Source organism: Lycorma delicatula, chromosome 6 (genome assembly GCF_047948215.1).
Source record: "Lycorma delicatula isolate Av1 chromosome 6, ASM4794821v1, whole genome shotgun sequence".
Classification (NCBI taxonomy): domain Eukaryota; kingdom Metazoa; phylum Arthropoda; class Insecta; order Hemiptera; family Fulgoridae; genus Lycorma; species Lycorma delicatula.
The window spans coordinates 156,368,692-156,386,458 of record NC_134460.1 but is presented as its reverse complement, the minus strand read 5'-3'; positions in this window follow the sequence as shown (position 1 = coordinate 156,386,458).

The following is a 17,767-nucleotide window of genomic DNA, read 5'->3' as shown; positions in this document are numbered from 1 at the left end:
ATATCGTACTATGAACTAGGAAGTATTATGACCTTTCTCCTTTCTTCCACCTTCATTTTTATTCCTCTTTTTTCACCTCTTCCTTTCCCCTTCTTATTCTTATCGATCACTTTCTCCGTATTTTGTTTTCCCCCATCTTATCCTTTCGCATTACTTTTACTTTTCCGTTGAATTTGTTTCGTGACCGGTATCAACAGGATATTCTTCATTTTTCTTGGACCTTATCACGCTTTTTCTCTGTAATTTTTTTGTTCTTTGATATATTAGAAACTCTTTTTTCACTTTTTTTAACCTCTTTTCCTCTTCGTGTTTAGATTGAAAACAATTCTGACCTGGTGTTTGTTAAATAAACACAAATTTTCTTTTCCTTTGATCATACTCATGTTTAATTCTTCTTTAATTTTTTATTACAACCAGTGTTGTGAAGTTCTGTTTGTTTTTTCATTTTTTTTTTTTTTGTTTTTTTTTATTTGTTTGTAATAAACCCATAAAACTACTAACTTTGCCAAATAATTAGTATCTTCATTATTATCATCTCATTTTATTTTTTGAAGCAAAGATCAAAGTGAAATTTTTTGTTAAAATTTACTCTAAAGTAGTCTTATTTACATTAATTTTTTTCATTATTTCAATAAAAATAATTCACTTATAATGTTTATGAGAAACCTCCTAGAACACTGTACATGTATTATTTTTTAAACGTATTATTTGAAGAACAATTTCTCAAATGTAATGATTATTTAGGTTACTATTTTAATTACTATTATTATATCTAATAAATCGATTAAATATTTTTCATTCATAACTTGTTAATAGCAGATTATAATGTAAATATTTTTTAATTCGGCTTTCCAACTTCTTTTAATAGTAAGTAAGTTAGCTAATAATCAGTGAATACGAAACAACTTTTGTTTAAATGTTTGTAGATAATTATTTTAGCGATTCTTTATTTCGATTTCTTCTAATCGTCATGTATCTAGTGTCACTTGGACGATTGACTTTAAACATTTCACATAAAAATCAGTGCATCTTTTCATATAAAAATCGTAAACTTACCGTCGAAATAAATTACCGTCCTTACGTATTAAATAAGAAGAGTAATTATTTTAAAATGAAATAAAAAATTGATAAATTTCATTACAGTTTATTTTCCGTAAATTTTTATTTTATACAAGAAATCAATTTCACGTGATATGATTACAAAAGGATTTTTTTCTTTTTATAGAAAATTTCTAAAAGAATTCGAAGTTGAATGAAGTGTAGAAGAGGGTAAACCGTAAAGCTAATTACACTGAGAACTATATAAATCTTTTTTTTTCTTTTATAGTAGTTAAAAAAAAAGGGCTACCCGATCCCCGTTTCCTTATACGGCCATTACAGTATAGGAATGAAAAGGAAGAGAAAGGGTGAAGTTACGGTTATACTGTAAACTACTGGTAATTATTTTTAGTGCTTAGCTGTTATTTCCCCTTCCACCTTTCATTCTATTCCTCCAATTTCAAGGAGAGAAATTGTAGGGGGAGGAGATGTATTTTCTTCCTCGCCTTACCTTTCATATAAAGTCTATACGGACCGACTTTGTTCTCTCCTTTTCTTAATTTCATCCTTTTGTTAATACGGTTTCAAGTCGATAAAAGGTAAAATATAAATAATTCGTATATCTACGAGTAATCTAAACGTCTTATAATACTTGGTTGTTCAGAGTTTAATTTCATTAACGTTTTGCCATATGAAGTTTTCTCTGAAAACACTCATATAAATATAAATATAAATATATATGTATGTAGGATGTTTCACAAAGAAACTTTTAGGACATGTTCTACTGGTGAAAGTTCATATAAATATAGGTCTGGAAGCGCTTTGTTTTCAAGTTACGGCTAGCGAAAGATTTCATCCGGTTTTCAGCTCTTACATACGAGTAATATTGTGGTAAAATATACGAATAAACGGTAGTAACTACAAACAAACCTAGCGAGTATTTTAATTATTTTTGATTTCACATCAGTAAATTCCCCGACGGGGAGTCTTATTCTTTAAGACTTTGGGGGTTGGCGTCCCCACGGGCCTAGCCTCTGCAGCTTTTCTTCCTGCTATACAGTGAACTGCAGAACACTTTACATTATACACATATACTACACCAAGAACACTCACAAATTACAACTTACACACTTACACAATTACACAACAACATCCTACACTGATATTTCTTACATTTACACTCGGTGGTGTTGCTACATCTTACGAAACGCAACCGTAACCCAAGGTGGGAACAAATCGTGCTGATGGGTTCTACGTAATGAGACTCGAACGATGTCCTCTGGGCACCAGGGCGAACCCACTTGTATTTATCTCTAGCTGCAGTACGCGTACGCTCTGCTGGAGTGGTCCATTTTTCGCCGGTACTCGTGGGACCAAAATTTCAATTCAAATAAAAAATACAATGGTGGTTAGTGGTCCATCTGAAAAAACCACCAAATCTAGTCTTGTGAAGAGACCTCGGTCAGCTTTGTCTGACGAAGATAAAAGTCCTACTGAAGAGAACTGCAAATTATTAGAATTGAATTCTAAAAATATTAGATCCGTTGTTCTCCGAAATAGTCAGGAAGGTGGCTCCCTCCAAAAGGTTTCACCATTCTTAATAAACAAAACTATAACAGGTCCAAGTGGTTCCCCGAAGAACATCAGGAAATTACGTGACGGATCGATTCTGATTGAAACATTCAACGATGAACAGAGTCGATCTATCTTACGTCTCCGTAATATAGGTGGTATAAATAATCAGTTTAGAATGCCACAAAACGTTAAATACGAGCCGGGGAGTAATTATTTGTCGAGACCTTTCAGATATGGATATCACTGAAATAGTTGATGAGCTTCGCTCCCAAGATGTTGTTGAAGTGAAACGGCAGAGCGGAACTGAAGAACCGACACCGTCTCTTATACTGACATTCAATCTCCCTGTTCCACTAGAGAAGATTAAAGTGGGTTACCTCTCGGTCCGTGTACGACCATTCATACCCAACCCACAGTGATGTTCCAGATGTCAAGGTTTTGGTCACACTACAACATCTTGCTCGAAAACGGAGATCTGTGCTCGATGTGCTAAAGAAGGTAACAATGACCCTAACTGCGAAGAAAATGAAAAATGTGCAAACTGCAGTGGTCCACATACAGCCCGCCCCCGAGATTGCCCAACCTTTAAAGAAGAAAATGCAATTCTCAAAATCTGTACGGAGCAAAAGCTATCTTTCCCGGCCGCTCGCAGAGAATACAAAAAGTTAAATAATTCACGGAACCTGGTTAAACCAGATGTATCTTTTGCCACCGCTACATCGAAACAAACTCTTACAAACGTTAATAATCAGCAGTGCAGATCTTGCAATGAGCTTAAAAAACTTGTTCAGATGCTTTCTGATGAAGCAGCTTCACTTACCGCCACTATCTCAGAGCTGACAAAAATGAGTAGGAACTATCACAGCTGGCAGTAAACCACCTAATAAGCTCCCCGTAAAGGGAACCCACATAACCACCCCCTCTGGGATGTCAACTGCAGCATCCCATTCAAATAAATCTCCTCCACCATCACTTCATACACTGGAGGATATGGTTGAAGAACCACCCGACCCCAGGGCATCGGAGTTCTTTAAAATAAAAAATACAAAAAAGAAAAACCGAATCACGTACAGCTAATTTTTATATAATTTCCGAAATTTAATTATTTATTTTTTTTAATTTATTTATTTTCTTATTATTTTTTTTTACACTTATGAACATTATTCAGTGGAATGTTAGAAGTATTCGGACCCGCATTGAAGATATTAGAGTACTGGCGCACGCACATGATCCACTAATCATGTGTTTCCAAGAAACTCACCTTCTACAACATGACCCAATTACACTCAGAGGATACTTCTGTGAGAGATAGGACAGCCTAGTAGATAGTAGAGAGAGTAGTGGATTTTCATGAAGAATGGGGTGTCGGCTACAAGAATTCAACTAACCACACTCATTCCTGCTATTGCAGTAACTGTGATCTGTTAGATCGGGAGTGTACTTGATGCATGCAAAGGTTAGTCTTCGACCGACTAACAAATATCCCGTTTGAATTTTGAAAATAAGAGGATTGTTTTCAGAGATATTATAAGAACACCCTATTGAATATTTCAAAACAGTGCCCCAGGGGCACCCTGTTTGTTACCAGTTGATGGTGATGCTCGATCTAGCCTCCCACGAGATACTTGCATATATCACCACTCTAGCCTCTGACGCAGTCTCCACTGGAAGCCCATTATTGTTAAAAATAATTTTTTTTGATTTATTTAATATTATTTTAACGTAAATTTAATTCTATTTTTTGTTGTTGATATCTGTATTTATTAGCGAGAAATAAAGAAAAATAGTAAATTTTATTCTCACTCCATTTTAACAAAAATGGAGTGAATTTAAAAAAAAAAATATTTCTTAGTGTGCACTTACACCGCTAGAAGAACATGTATACATATTTTACAACAATTTATCTTCAGTAGTTTTTGCTCGGTGTTGATTAATCAATCAGTCAGGACATGTTCTTTTGTATAGTTTATCTATAGAGATAAGTAAGTGTGGGTATATTTTTATCATCCAAAATTGTGGATTAAGTGATTTATGCAAGTTTTTTGTGCCACCTTCGATTTGTATTGTTAATTATGTACGAATAGTAACTCTGAATGGGTTTAGCGAAAAAATATTTTAATATATTTTTTTTTCTTTTACACTGCACGGTTAGACGGGCATTCTGACTGGTACCGCATGTCCGATATTAAAAACAATTACTGCTTTTCGCATCATAAAACACGGTATTAAAACCCGATAACAGCGGGCAGACTGCGCGCGTGTACCTTATTGCTTCTTGCATTATGTTAAATCGTTATACAATTTTTATAATATTAGAGATTTGTAAATAATTTAAAATTAAGTTTTATTTAATTGAGTTTAATTAATTCTCTTTTTTTAATACAATATTTTATACATAATAATTTACAGTGTCAAATACGCTGATAGAACACAAAGGTATATTTTACGCAGCGGTGAAAAATATTTATTGAAAAAGTGTATATATTTCGTTAAAAAAAAGAAAATTTTAATATCGCGGTTTGAGAAATAAAAGAATTTAAACAAAAAAAAGAATCCCACACCGTTATAAAATTCAGCGGATATTTAATTTTAGCAGTAGTGTAGATAACTTTGCAGAAAACTCTATTAGATTAAACGTTCGCTCTTTTTACTGTAAAAATATGATTCCAAACATTGGCCAAATTTTACAGATTATAGATGATAAAGATTTACCGAAATTTTCCTCTAATTAAAATTCACTATAAATGATTTAAAAATTTAAGTATATTGCACGGGTGCTGTCGTTCCCTTTATAGTGCTAGTCAGCGATAACTTTAAACTCATACAGCAGCTTGTGTACGATTAAATTATCGACTACAAAATTTATTACAATAAGCAAAATTAATTTGTTCGCTATATCGATCTGTTATTTTTTATTTAAACTAACAAAAATTTATATACTAAACGTATCACGAAGTTCTCTCGGGAAATTCACAACGTATTCTAATCGTGATAACAACAGAAAGAGTTTGTATAAAAATATGTTTTAAAATGCTTCATTTGCGAGTTACGGCTAATGAAAGATTTCGCACGGTGAAATGAGGTGATACTGAAATTTTAGAACGTTAATTAAGGGGCAAAATTAATTATTCCTCATGGTTTTTGACCTGAAAAATCATATAAAAGGGGTCCTACAACCGTATCTGCACTAAGTTTTTGAAAATTCTGGTGTGATAACCAATAAATTCGGGTAAAAACCTTGTTTTTTATGTTTTACGTACAATAAATTTATTAACCGGGTAATAAAAACATAAAACTTTTAAACAAAACGTGTAGAGAATTTATTTCTGTTCAAAATGGTGTAAAATAAATTGAATAAAAAAAGAAAAGTTAGAAAAATTCGAAATTTTATTTAGAAAACGTATATTAGACCAAAGTGTTATAGGTAACAGTTATAATAAATGTTTATAAATGAGCCGGATTTTTCATTCATTTCTTGGCACGCTTCTATAATGTACTCTTTTTAGTTCTTCAGGGCTTTCGGTAAGTTGTTCAGCCCCATCCATAATATAAAAAATTAATTCCTTATTGGTTTTTTGCAATATTTTTCATCCATCCTAGATGGAAAAATCTAAAGGTATCAGAACAGGCGATCTTGGTGGCCAGAAATGTGGACCTCCACGACCGATCCATTTGCCAGTGAAATGATATTTAAGTGATTGGAAAAGGTATTAGAGAAGTGGGGATGCGCGCCACCGTGTTAGAAGTATATTTTGCGTCTCGGCGCTAGAGGAACATTTTCAAGCTGCTGCCGTAATTCTTCTTGAAGAAAGTGCAAGTAGACCTCAGCTTTTAGCGACCAGTTAATCTTAACGGTCCAAACAACTGATTATAAAGAAGTTCGCACCGTACATTGACGCTAAATCGGTGATGAATATTGCCTTCCGCCGTTTCATCCGGATTTACTTCAGCCCATATATGCTCATTGCGTAAGTCGGTGATGCCATCACGAGTGAAATTTGCGTCATCGGTAAACAAAACATACTTTTCGAGTTGCCGGTTTATAATCCACCAGTTGTAGAACACCAAGCAAAGCAGACTGTCTCCTGGGTGTATATGTTTTGTTTAAATGTTCTCCAAACCATCTAATGTGAAATTCCGATTCGCTTAGAAAATCGTTGTGTACTACTTTTGGACTGCGCTGAACTTCATCGGTAATAATTTTATCTATAACGGCGTCTTGTTGGACAGATCCTTCGTACCTGGTATTAATACTAGGTAGCAAACCTTTTTCCAAAGATTACCAAAATTACCAAAAGATTATCGCTCTAATTATTTTCGGATTTGGAATCGTGCCATTCGGAAAACATATGTGTTATATGCGACAACTGTAGCATTACCATTACACACGACCTGAATGAATATCATATAGGCGTATTCCTCCGTTGTAAATAAGTACGGCATTACTTCAATAGCAAACCGATCACGTTCTAACTAAAATTCACTAAATACCTTCGATAACGACAGCACAGTTCATAGTACCCGATAAACTTAATGGACCTTACAGAATTACTTAAACACTAATACAGTATTGCACATTGTTGATCAGCTGTTGTTATTTTATTACCGATTTTGAAATAATAATTTTTCAAATAATTTATTGTATTTCTAAAATTAATAAAAAAAATAATTATCTTAGTAATTTTTGTTTTACAATTGTGTAAATTTTGTTTTTACAGATTTTCACATAATCAAAAACGAATTTCGTTTTTGTTTTCAGGATATAAGTAATTTTCTGACAAACGTAGTAATATACTATTTCTAAATAAAATTCTAATTTTTCTAAATTTTCTTTTTTTATTCAATTTATCTTACACCATTTTGTTCAGAAATAGATTCTCTACACGTTTTATTTAAATTTTTTATGTGTTTATTACCCATTTACCAAAATTAATGTATCTCAAACATAAAAACAAGGTTTTTTTGTCCGAATTTATTGGTTTTCACCCCAAATTTCTCAAAAACGACTTCAGATACGGTTCTAGGACTTACTATATTAGTTTTTTCAGGTCAAAATCCATAATAAATCACTAATTCTGCTCCCTAATTAAAGTGTTAAAAATTTCAGTGCAACCTCATTTCACTGAACTGAAATCCAAGAGAAATCTTTTACTAGCCTTAATACGGAAACGAAGCATTTTAGGTCATACGAGGTGTATGAGAAAAGTAATGAGACTGGTAACACTGCGAGCGATCTGGTCTATGCTAAACCGATTTGTTCATCCCTTCCACATGCTCAGTACGATTTTCAACTCCGTTCAGCCAATATATTATTTTTGACAGCGCCATCACTGAAGTTGTGTTTTTGTTATGTGTTACGCAAATGGAGCATCGAGATTTAGAGCGACGTTGTGCGATCAAGTTTTGTGTTAATCTTGGAGAATCCGCGAGTGTGACCTTTGAAAAGTTGAAACAGGCCTATGGGACACATTGTTTATCAAGAGCTTAAGATTTCCGCTGGCACAAATCATTTTTGGAAGGCCGAGACCACGTTGAAGATCAACCTCGCTTAGGGAGACCTTCGATTTCAAAATCCGACGAAAACGTTGAGCATGTGAGGGTTCTTGTGATATCAGACCGTCGTTTAACAATAAGGATGATGAGTGAACAGTTAAATTTAAACGATTTCACCGTACATCAAATTTTGACAGACGATTTGGACATGCGTAAGGTTTGTGCGAAATTGGTGCCGAAAAACCTCACAACGGAGCAGAAGGACAATCGAAGAAACGTGTGCGTTGATCTTCAGAGAGGATTGACTATGACCAAGAATTCTTCAATCGTGTGATCACAGGTAATGAATTCTGAATATTTGAGGACGATCCTGAAACAAAGCGGCAAAGCGAAGAGTGACATACTCCGTCATCTACTCGACCGAAAAAATATCGAATGAGCAAATCAAAGATCAAAACCGTGCCGATTTGCTTTTTTCACAGTAGGGGTATCGTACATAAAGAATTTGTTCTTCCAGGACAAACTGTCAACCAAGTGTTTTACAAAGGTGTCCTTGAAAGGCTCAGGAAAAGAGTGATTCGCGTGAGCCAGACATTGCAGACAAGTGGATACTTCATCATGACAATGCCCCGTGTCATACACCATTTCCAACAGGGAATTTTTGACCTAAAAACGCATTGCTACGGTTCCTCAACCCCCCTATTCACCTGATTGGAGTCCTTGTGACTTTTTCCTTTTCCCGAAATTGAAACACGTCTTAATAGGACGTCATTTTGGAACTCTGGAAAACATTCAAAAGACTGTGACCGACCAGTTAAAAGCCCTACCAGTTGAAGCCTTCCAGCGCTGCTACCAGGAGTCGGAACAACGACTCCGCCGGTATATAGCTGCCCAAGGGAACTACTTTGAAGGGGATAATCATGTTTTTTGAAAAAAATAAAAGCTTTAGTAAGTGAAAAGTCAGTCTCATTAGTTTTCTCACACACCTCATATAATCTTTTTACATTATTTTTACGAGTATTATAGGTTATGAAAGTCCCGGGAGAACTTCGTGACACACTCTGTATTTACCGAAACTCATTATGTCAAAACAAGGTTTCAGGTGTGTGTATTTTAGAAGAATTTTATTAAAATTACCTGAAAACTAAAAAGAAAAAAAATAATAAAATTGAACGGATTAAAATTTATATGTAACGTTACTGAAAATGGTATTATTGAGCAAGAAATAATTAAAAAGGAAATTGCAGAATAGTAATGAAAGATATCGTGTTCAAAAATAAATAATAATAAATAAAATAAATAATTTAGCAGTCTATTTATCGTGATAAAATACTAGTGACGTCAGATTTATATAAATAGATTTAGTTCATCAAACCTCCCGTCTGGTACTTTGTTTTGCCAACTACAGTATAATCTCTTTAAAAAAAAAAATTGCGGGGGTATTTAATGCACTCCTTCCATAGTAGCATTTCCACGACCGCTTTTATCGCTACTAATTTCAGCATATTTTTCATTATAATAGTGAAGTGATTTTTTATTTATTACATACTATTCTATAATATATTTTTAAAATCTATCATGCTTTAAAGTAGAATTTAATTTTATTATTCCGATCGATACAAGATTTACATTTGATGTTTTAAAAATATTAAACCGTGACTGAAGTTTCAGGAGCGATTAAAAAAATAAAAATTATCTTTGTTAACTTTTCGGTAAATTTTATTCAAAAGCTATGAATTCTGAATTAAACAAAATTTTCTCATAAATTTTACTTGCAGAATTGAGTTCATGAATATTTGATTATTCGTAAAATATTTATTATAATGCAAATACCTAAAGGTATTTTTTTTTAATAATTTTTGAATAAAGAAAGTGAATCGAAAAACAATTTTTTATGTTTTTGTTGTAAAAGAAAATCTTTCAACTGATTTACATAGATTGTATAAAATATTTAATACATGTTTTGTAAATAACACAGTTACATTTTTTTATAAGAAATTTGTTAAATATTCACCTTTCTATAATATCTGAATTATAGTTAGTAGGTTTTTTCTTTATAAAAACAACTACTAAGTAATCCAAACGAATTTAATAAAGACTTATTTTAATATAAACTTATACTTTCTGAACAAACTTACATTATAATAAAATATAAAATATTACATTATAATAAATCCCTTTCGGAAGGCGGAGGTAGATTTCACCGGTGCTAAGTAGGGAATATAAAAGATTTCCACTTTAAAATTAAGAAAAACTTCAAATTTACTCAATACGACAATGGTTGCATGCGAAAAAAGTTTCACATGTTTAGCATACAAGCCCGTCTTCTTACAATTCCAGCAAAATTTTTGTCATCCCGTATCGTAAGACTTGGTCATATCAAAAATTACTTCAGACAAAAGTTTTAGGTAATATTTAGAGGACTAACAACCACTTCAATGAAAGTACCTATTAATACTGTGCCTATTAAGGGAGGTATGATGTTTTTTGCCTTCAAAAGACCATTTTTTCCACCCCGTGGGCCAATGGATGGTGATATCAAAAAACTTTACTTATATAAGTTTTAGGCCCTTATCCAAAGAATCGCAGGAACTTTAGACGAATTCGATATTTTACTTAATAAAAAAGTTAAAACGATATTTTATTTTTTCGAAAAAGCCACCCCATTTCCACCCTGATGGTTCGATTTTGCCCGTTAACGAAGTCGACCGAAATTTTGTTTTTTAGGGAACAATTTGAAAGTGATTGGCCCAAAATTACGGCAGTTATCGTATCCACAAGAAAGTGAAATATATAGAAATATAATTTAATATATAAACTTTTGAGCTGACGGTGGTTTTGGGGTCTGAGGAATGTGAAACGCGAAGATATGTCCAAATTTTCCGGAAGTGAATCATGGTACCCACTACAATAAGTAGCTTTGTTATGAAATCTACTTAAAACATTCGATTATCCAAAAATATAATCAAATATACTATTTTGTAATTTGGGTGGTATTACCCATTTACAACCCCTTAAAATTGGATAATTCATTTGGGATTTTTTCTTGGTTTAACCTCCGGGTTCACCGTTAGGCATGCTTCAAAGGATGAGATGAATGATTTGTAGCGTGTGTGAAAATGCTATGCCTGGCCCAGATTTTCACGCATGCTACAAACCATTCACCTCATCTTCTGAAGCATGCCTAACGGTAAAACCTAAAACCGGAGGTTATTAAAAAAAAAAAAAAAAAAAATTCGGTTTGAAAAATAGATAATTTACGTAAAAATAAAAACAATAATTTATTTTTAATTATTAAAGATCTTGTACTGTTTTTGAATAAGAGTCCATTTAAAAGCATGACCTCATTTAAAGTAAACATCGGACCTTTAATTATTAAATATCACGCTATTATATGAAATATTTTATCTCTAATTTTTAAATAGAAAATATAATAATATTTTTAAATACTCTAGACTAGAACACTCGTTTATAATTCTATTTTTTAATATGTCGACATTAGAATATAAACAACGACAAATATATATACACCTTTTATTTCAGGGTTATTTTTTTTTTTGTTTAGCCTCCGAAACCACCGTAACCTATTACTTCAGAGGATGAATAAGGATGATATATATGAATGTAAATGAAGTATACTCTTGTACAGTTTCAGTCGACCACTCCTGAGAAGTGTGGTTAAGTGAAACTCAACTACCAAAGAATATCGGTATTCACAATCTAGTATTCAAACCCTTATAACATTAACTGCTTTCACTAGGATTTGAACCTTAGAACTCTCGACTTCGAAATCAGCTGATTTGCGATGACGAGTTAACCACTAGACCAGCCCGTTGGGCTTACTGCATATATTTGCGAGATGGGTAAACATTTGGTTCCGATTGATCGATTAGTTTTTCTGTTTATCCTGAATGTTAAAAAAAACCCTCTTCGTCTTTATATAATACTATACATATATTTATTCTTTTTTTTTTTGAGATACGTAATAACTGACTATACACATAAGGCTCGCCATATATTTTATAAATATTATAATCTTTATTCTACTATTATCCTCTAACGAACACCAAAATACTATTTCCTACACGCATTAGAGAAATTTCATTTTTCAAATTATTTTTTCCCTCTTCCTACCTCAAATAGTAATGTATATTCATCAATAGTCTATAATTGAAATGCTGCAACATTTCATTAATAATTAACATACACTATACAAAAGTCATTAAATAAATTATCTAAGCACGTTCAAAATATTTTACGATGAAACCAGTAACCTGACGCGCAAGAGAAGTATAACAAGTTCTTACTGAAGCGAAGCTTACTTCTATTTTTAAGTCAATATTTTTACGGTTTCTTGGTATATTTAATAGTATGCCAAATGGAATTAATTGAAAAGAAAAAATAAACCAAAATGGGCTATTTTAGAAGTGTAAAATTTTAGGTGCTCTTTGTAGTAATTGTACTAAGGACACTGAAAATTGAAACCTTATGATAATATTATAATCAATTCATATTGTTGTGCATTACTATTATATATTTTTAATTATCTTTTTTAAAATGATTTTATTGATGTTTTAATACTAAATACTACCTACAGTCTGCATTTCTGTGTAAATTATTATCTAGTTTCATTCCGTTGAATTTATACGTGATAAATTTAATTTTTCATTATCTTATATACAGAGTGTCCCTCGAAGAAACTAAGAAACTTTCACGACATGTTCTATTGGTAAAGGTAATGAAATTAGTTGATATAAACAAAAATCTAGAAACGCTTAGTTTTCAAATTACGGCTAGCGAAATATTTCGCCCGGATTTCAGCTCTTCTAATAAGAAATGCTAATATAATTTTTGGGATCCAAATTAAGGAATAAAGTTTGTGGTTTATACGTAATTTGAACTGGAAAATTGGATAAAATAGGTCCCAGAAGGGTAACTCCGGTAGTTTTTAAGCTATCGGATGTAAAACAAAAAATTCGGTGTCGAAAAACAAGTTTTTTTCAGATTTGTAGTACAGAAGCTTTGTTAAATGACTTATAAATGCGGAAAATATAACAAAATTTATAGAATACGTGATTCTGAGCATAATAATATAAATGTAGCCAATATAAAGGAATAGATAATAAAGGAACTTTTAAAAATCGGTTTATTATTTTATCAAAACAGAGGAAAAATAGGCATAAGATAGTTTTATTCTTTCTGTGCCTAATAAACATTATTCTTAATATAGCAAAACAAAAAATATATATATGAAATGATAAATGGTAACAGAATAACATTAATTGTTCGAATTTCTCTCCTTCAAAATGTACACAGCACTCTACCCGATGAAAATATTCCTGGTGATTTTCCGTATCATCTTAGGATCGTTTCGTATAAATTCAATAGAATTTCGTATTTTAATGAGTCTCTTCTTTAATATTAACTTTTTGTTGGAATACTATCACGATGATCTGACTTAACGCCACTAGATTAATTCATTTGAGGCCATATGAAAAAAATAGTATTCCAACAAAAAGTTAATATTAAAGAAGAGACTCGTTAAAATACGAAATTCTATTAAATTTATACGAAACGATCCTAAGATGATACGGAAATATGGCCTCAAATGAACTAATCTAGTGGCGTTAAGTCAGATCATCGTGATGGGCAATCGATTGATCTACCACGTTCAATCCGGTTTAAGAAATTAGCATTCGAGTGATTTCTAACTACTAAAGAAAAAATTTGGCGTTGCACCGCTGTGCTGAAGATTAATTTGCAATTTAGTTTATAAAGGTGCATCCTCCAAAAGAGCCGGTAAATTATTTTTCAAGAAGTGGGCGTATGCATCTTCGGTAAAGTTTTAATTGAAAACAAACGGTCCCAGAATTTTGTTATAAATAATGCCACACTAAACATCAATGTGAAATATACGTTGGAAACTAGTTTTAGCAGTACCAAGTGGATTGTATTCGCTCCATAAATGATGATTTTTGAAGATTTTGATGATTTCTGAAGATTCCGTTCGTCTCGTAAATGTGGCTTCATCAGTAAATAAAATTGAATTTAGCTTATCATCGTTGTCTAGAAGCCAATGACAGAAGTTTAACCGGGAGGAGCGGTAATCTGTTGGTCGCAAATTTTGAACCTTCTGCAGGCGGAAAGTAAAATTATTTTCTTTCCGTAGGATGCGCCACATTTTATTTTTTGATAAACCAGTACGACATGAAATTCGCCTGTTCCTAGTGCCTGACCTAGAATCACCTTAATGATGTTCATCATTAACATAATGGTTTATTTGGCGTTCAACAGAAAACGAACGCATTGGAAATTACTCTTTCGTTCATAGATTCTGATAAACCGAAGAATATTAAATTTGTTTTTATATGCAGAAAGAATAATACGATTTTCTGTCTATTTTTTGTCTGTTTTGTTACAATAAAAAAACCGATTATAAGAAATTTTTATTGGCTGTATTTACATTAATTTTCTCAGAATTAATTTCTCTACAACTCTTGTTACTAAATCTTTCTCATTTATTATACTTTTTTTTTGTCAAGAAATGATGACATGAATGAAGCAATTAGTAACCGATTATTAATTCTTTAATAAATTACAGTCTTCACCTCGCGTATATAATATGTGACATTATATACAAACCTGCTGGTTGTATTAGATTGTGAAGATTTGGCGAGGGCAGTTAACCGATTTGTCACCAGCTCATTTTTTTTTTTTGTCTTCAGCCATTTGACTGGTTTGATGCAGCTCTCCAAGATTCCCTATCTAGTGCTAGTCGTCTCATTTCAGTATACCCTCTACATCCTACATCCCTAACAATTTGTTTTACATATTCCAAACGTGGCCTGCCTACACAGTCTTTCCCTTCTACCTATCCTTACAATATTAAAGCGACTATTCCAGGATGCCTTAGTATGTGGCCTATAGGTCTGTCTATTCTTTTAACTATATTTTTCCAAACGCTTCTTTCTTCATCTATTTACCGCAATACCTCTTCATTTGTCACTTTATCCACCCGTCTGATTTTTAACATTCTCCTATAGCACCGCATTTCAAAAGCTTCTAATCTTTTCTTCTCAGATACTCCGATCGTCCAAGTTTCCCTTCCATATAAAGCTACGATCCAAACATACACTTTCAAAAATCTTTTCCTGACATTTAAATTAATTTTTGATGTAAACAAATTATATTTCTTACTGAAGGCTGGTTTCACTTATGCTATTCGGCATTTTATATCGCTCCTGCTTCGTCCATCTTTAGTAATTCTACTTCCCAAATAACAAAATTCTTCTACCTCCATAATCTTTTCTCCTCCTATTTTCACATTCAGCGGTCCATCTTTGTTATTTCTACTACATTTCATTACTTTTGTTTTGTTGTTGTTTATTTTCATGCGATAGTTCTTGCGTAGGACTTCATCTATGCCGTTCATTGTTTCTTCCAAATCCTTTTTATTCTCGGCTAGAATTACTATATCATCAGCAAATCGTAGCATCTTTATCTTTTCACCTTGTACTGTTACTCCGAATCTAAATTGTTCTTTAACATCATTAATTGCTAGACCCATGTAAAGATTAAAAAGTAACGGATTACTGTTGCTGTTTGGTTCCTGTACATGTTAGCAATTGTTCTTCTATCTCTGTATTTGAACCCTAACTTTTTTAAAATGATGAACATTTTATTCCAGTCTACGTTATCGAATGCCTTTTCTAGGTCTATAACGCCAAGTATGTTGGTTTGTTTTTCTTTAATCTTCCTTCTACTATTAATCTGAGGCCTAAAATTGCTTCCCTTGTCCCTATACTTTTCCTGAAACCAAATTGGTCTTCTCCTAACACTTCTTCCACTCTCCTCTCAATTCTTCTGTATAGAATTCTAGTTAAGATTTTAGATGCATGACTAGTTAAACTAATTGTTCTGTATTCTTCACATTTATCTGCCCCTGCTTTCATTGGTATCATTTATTATACATTCAATACATATCTTAAAAATGACTAAAGTTACAGTTCTGGAAGACCTGTTTTATTCTATTTCTCAGTCCAAATTACATAAAAAAACTACAAACTTTACCCTAATTTGGATCCCAAAAATTACAGTACGGTTTATTTTTATTAGAGTTGTGAAATCCGGGCAAAATCTTTCGCTAGCCATAATTCGAAAACGAAGCGTTTCCAGACCTATGAACGTTTTTCATTGTTTTTACCATCACAACCACGTAGGGGAAGACACCCGCCTTGTAACGCTTCCGGTCGCCCCCCCCCCCGTTACTAGCCCTGATAGACTTTAACGGGTAGCGTTATTTTTACCAATAGAATATGTCCTGAAAGTCTGTCCGTTTCTTCGTGGGACACTCTGTATATCTTGCAAATGGAATGTATCAGAAAAGAAGCCAATGTTAACAGTGGTTTAATAATACTTTAATTTATCTAATATTTTAAATATCAAGGTTGTAATTAATAATGTGACCGATCATTTTAATTTTATTCTGATTATAGTTTTTATTCAACAACAGGCTGTACTTTTAACGACAAGAGCTATGTATGTTAGATAACACAGTTAATCTTTGTATTCTTAAATTCTTGCAAAAATTAATGAAAAGAATTTGTCATATTTGCTTTCTCCGATAGTACTGGTAGTAGTTCTTTGTAATTTCAGTTTTTTCGGTGAAGAGTGTCGATTATTTTTAAAATGCGTACGTACGATGTACTAATGTGATACAATTTTCGGGCGGTGAGCTCGCGGCCTGATTCCGTACGTGAAGCCATGGGTCAGCTGTAAGTTTGGCGACATCTCCTATTGGTTGATCCAGTTCCTGTCTGGCCACTGCGTGTTCCGGGTATATTTGAATGCACGACAGCAGGCTGATGACCGCTTTTGTTTATCCTGCGGGGAGGTCGAAACTCCGAAGCTGTCGTGTTTGCGTGTCGGACCTTGACAGGAAGTGCTTGCAATCCGAGTTGATTACTGGGCCACTTACGGTGGAGAGGATCGTGGGTCGTATGTTGGCGAATGAGGTACATTTCCGTGCTATATCTGATTTTGTCACACAGATCCTTCAACAGAATGATAGGGATGCTAGGGCCAAGGGGATGAGGAACAGCTCCCTGCTGAGCTGCTATTCGTTTGTGCATGCACAGATAAGGCACGGGGACTCTCTCGTCCTCTTGTAGAAAAGACCGTAGTCCCAGCGAGAATGCTCCTTTGGGTATTATCGTTTGAGGCAACAGGGCATAAAGCCCGAGTCCCGGCTGCTATGGTAGGGGAACAGGAAAGACATAGTCGGGCCTAGTAACCCCATTCTGGGAGTTAGAGGCAGGAATCAACAGTTAAGATCCAGCCGGCTTATTAAAGGATACTCCCCCGGATTGTGTTATGATTCACTGTGGAATCCGATTCGGTGGAGAGGGGGAAAAATGTGATACAGTTTATTTAATGAAAAGACGATCGGAAACCGCTTCTGCAGTACTTTTATTTTACAGAATTAAATACCACGGGACACTTCTTATCCTTAAAAATTATTCTGCAGTTTTGAAGTTAATTGTGTCAAATCGCTTACAACCGTTATAATTATTACACATATATTAATACGTATGTATTTTTTGTATTATATTCGTACTAGGAATATAAGAATTCTACATTATATTAAACAAAAAGAAGAAAA